A 4224-nucleotide genomic window follows, 5' to 3' on the forward strand; every position below is an offset into this window, starting at 1 on the left:
ATGTCCGCCACACTGAGAGGCTAATGGAGGTTAATCACAGTAACAGAAATGACTGAAGGAAACGTTAATGATGGCGGTTAAAGCAGGCAAAAAAGGAAGTCATTTTTGTATTTACTTCTGTTAGTTTCAAACACTCTTTTCTAAGATTTGCATACTAGTAGGTTTTCTTTTGCTACCATTTAGATGAAATCCCAGCAGGCACCATGTACTTGAAGTCCTTGCACTGGGACACTTAACAGTCTCATGGGTACAGTACTTAACCTCAAATGACTACAGGGTAAAAGAATCTACCCTGAGAGTCTATAAACCTCTGTAACACTATAAACCTCTGTAACACTTGTAAATGTTTGTTTATAGTTTGGAGACGTCTTCAGATTCATAGAAATCAACAAGAAGCTATCATGAACTATAACTATAAAGACCGAGAACAATAACTACAATTAGAACTATAGTCATAACTATATTTGCGTTCACACCATTGCTTCATCATTATAAAATTGTAAATGATTATAAAATTTAATAGTTATTGTTATAGTTATCAACCTTGGTGTGAACAGGCCTTAAAGGGGTCGTATGATGTTGCTAAAAAGAACATTATTTTGTGTATTTGGTGTAATGAAATGTGTTTATGCAGTTTAAGGTTCAAAAAACACATTATTTTCTTATTGATTGTCTAATGACTTAATTTTTAGGAATAATTATGTGATGTTTTGATGTGCTCTTGCTTTCAAAAAAACAAACAAACAACAACCAACAACAAAACAATTACTTCATGGTATGCATTTTCAGGCAGCCAAACAAACAGTAGAGTAAATAATGTACATATGGAGACATATTCACTGTGTGTGTGTGTGTGTGTGTGTGTGTGTGTGTGTGTGTGTGTGTGTGTGTGTGTGTGTGTGTGTGTGAAAGAAAGAGAGAGAGAAATAGAAAAAATGGGGCATATATGGGCTGACACGGACAGAAGATGATGAGGTCATGAATAAATATAAAGTATTTTTGTAATAATTAATAATAATAATAAGTAATTTCTCATTAAATAATTTCTCACTGGTTTCAGGCTTTTGGACCTCTAAGAACTACTCAGTAATGTGGTAAAACTGATGTATTATTTCAATAAACCACCTCCTACATGACTCTCCATGTATCTACAGTAATGCTGTACATTTTCTGCCGAATAGCAAAAAAACTGAACTTTGCAGAAATCGGGAAGTTCCCTATCCTAAAGTGACATAGAGTTATCAAACCACTATGTTCTTAACTTCAAAAATCAGAGGACCCCAATGCAATCAAACTGGCAATGCTGTTGTGATGATGACTGGAGCATTTGACCATTGCCACCTCAGCAACTTTGCCCCATTTCATTGGCCAACCTCAAAGTTTTTTTCCCCTCATGTTTCCCAGAAGATCCAGCGATGTGATGGCGAATCGGAAAAGTGATTTTGATTGAATAGGAAACACAGCTGAAGATTTCTGATTCCTGAGCTAAATGCAAACACTTATCTGCACCGTGCACTGCTTTGTGAGACCCAAAGACATTAATTTCCTTCTTCTTTAATTTTATTTTTTATTTTTTTTGCATTGTCTGCACAGTATGCCTTTCTAGAGAAATATCTATAGATCTATTCATATGATGTGTGCTTATCTTATTAGATTTTTTAAAAACGCTTTGTGTTTATGGGTAAAACAGATGGTAAAGATTTTCTTTACTTTGTGGTTTTGCTTACAGAGCATCAATGTTGTTTTCTCCCTAATGTTCTTCTGTTCAGCTTGTTAATTGATTGTCTAATGACTTAATTTTTAGGAATAATTATGTGATGTCTTGCAAAGCTCTTGCTTTCAAAAAACAAACAAACAACAACAACAACAAAACAATTACTTCATGGTATGCATTTTCAGGCAGCCAAACAAACAATAGAGTAAATAATGTACATATGGAGACATATTCACTGTGTGTGTGTGTGTGTGAAAGAAAGAGAGAAATAGAAAAAATGGGGCATGAACACGGACAGAAGATCTTCTGACAACATTGACTTCATTGATTTGTGTTGCTCTGATATGTCAGTGCAGCAGTCGATCTGTTCTCTAGCAGGCCTGTTTTTATGACAGTGGAAGTGCTGTTCTTTAACTCTGAGTTGTTGAGGAAGCTGTGGGGAGACTTCTAGATAATTGAGTTCTTACATCAGATCCTGCTGACAGTTACATTTCTCGATGAAGATATGTTACAGTTATTTTATTTTGACAGATACATAGTAAAGAAATTATTGGGGGGAAAAAGGAGGTTGGACGAGACTTGAACCTGTCTCAAAGTTAAGCTCAGTCAAAAGCATTTATGCTGTATTGTAATGTTAATGTTGATTTACCAAAGAAAAATGTAAGTTATGTTGAGAATGTAGCCAGTTGTTTTAGGAAAGCAAACGTGAAGCTTAATATTTTCAGAATTTTATTGCATAGCATTGGCAAGGCAATAAAATTTAAAAATTGGATAAAACTATACACAGAAAAGCTAATTTTCAATTTGTGTGTTTCATATGTCTCATGCTATAGCCTACTTTTAAAACTATGTATTTTAATGTTTATGAATTGGCCCCATTTACTGCAATTGCAAGTATCCCACTATATGGGACAAATCAAAATAATACCACAAGTGCAAATATTCCTTTATTGGGCATTAAGCATTTGTGTTTTGTACAAACAACCAGTCATGAAATAGGCAATATTCGAGATGGAGAAAATCTCAGACACCAGAGGGACAGTAAAAGTCTATGTGTGCACGATTGCTCCCATGGTTTACTGGGCCATGCTGTAATGCAGGTGATGGATGTGTTCAAACATCAATATGGTGTAAGTAACGAGGCCGGACTCTTCAGTCTGCCATGTTGACGTTTTTGTATTTCTCCACCATGTCCCGTTCCACCCTTGTATTGCTGTTGATTTATGTATTAAAACGTCTGCTATTGTTTTATGTTGCTTGGCACAGAGCTTCCGGCTTCTTCAATGTCACCCGCTTCATAAATCCATGTTCTGCAAAGAGCAGCCTTATCATATTATATTATGGCAGAGTTGCCGTGTTTGTGTGCATGTGTAAGTGTGGTGTCTGGTTGCATGCTGAGGTTAAAGAGAGCCATTCTGATATTTATAGCTACAACCTTAATCATTCAAATAATGAAAAATATGCTGTGCAATGAGAGGATTTTTTTTATTGGCTAAAACAGTATACATTTGTTATGGCTGTGTGTGTGGATTTGTATGCATGTTCATCTGTTGCAGATAGAATGTCTTCTGCAAGAAGAATGTGTAGAAAAACTCAAATACATTTTGGATGAGGGTATGTTTGTGACTTGTTTAAGGGTGTAGTGTGTCATTTTTGTGCCCCTTATGGCATTTCAAATGGAATTGAAGCCTACTTGTTTGAATGGGTTGGTAAGGTATACATAACTATATGTACATATAATACAGTGCTTACACAGACTTTTTTGAAATCTTGTTTGGTGGTGGTTAAAGGGGTTCAGAAACCTTTAAATAAAGCATACAGGCCTGTACTCATCTCTTCCAACACATCTTCATAAATTTATCTTTGATTGCACACATAGTTATTCTATAATGGCCACTTTTTGTTATGCCATAAAAAAGAAATATAGCAAAGGAATATTTTAAATCTCAGACCATCCATCGTGGGATCTCTTCCAGGCTTTAACAGGCTGTGATTGTTAACACAATCTCACAGACCATGAATACAGTATGTTATACTATGACGATTTGATACTGTAGGCTGGTGTGGATCACATGACTTCAGCTGTGCTTGTTCTATATGGCCATGCAGAAACTTGATATTGCATATTAAAAAAAAAAAAATACAGTTCTGCTCATCGCGTAAGATTAAAAAAAAACTCATATACACACACCAGCAATTAAAATACTGCAGATGATATTTTAAGATTGACAAATAATACACAATTCACCTTTAAAGGTGGCTTTTGCATCACTAGCAGACCCAAATCAAATTACAGTCTGTTTGTTCATGTAACAATCACATTTTCCACCTCTAAAATTACTTTGCTGCTGATTTTTCGATCATGTGAGCGGGGAAAATAATACTAACCAATAATATCATAGTGTAGTGTGTTTCAGTCCAATCAAATCCCAATGGATAAAATCACATCCCCACCCTACATTATTTCCAGCTGAATAGTCTGTTTCACTTCAAAGCAAAAACCACTTCAG

This window comes from Cyprinus carpio, chromosome B23 (genome assembly GCF_018340385.1).
Source record: "Cyprinus carpio isolate SPL01 chromosome B23, ASM1834038v1, whole genome shotgun sequence".
NCBI classification, from domain to species: domain Eukaryota; kingdom Metazoa; phylum Chordata; class Actinopteri; order Cypriniformes; family Cyprinidae; genus Cyprinus; species Cyprinus carpio.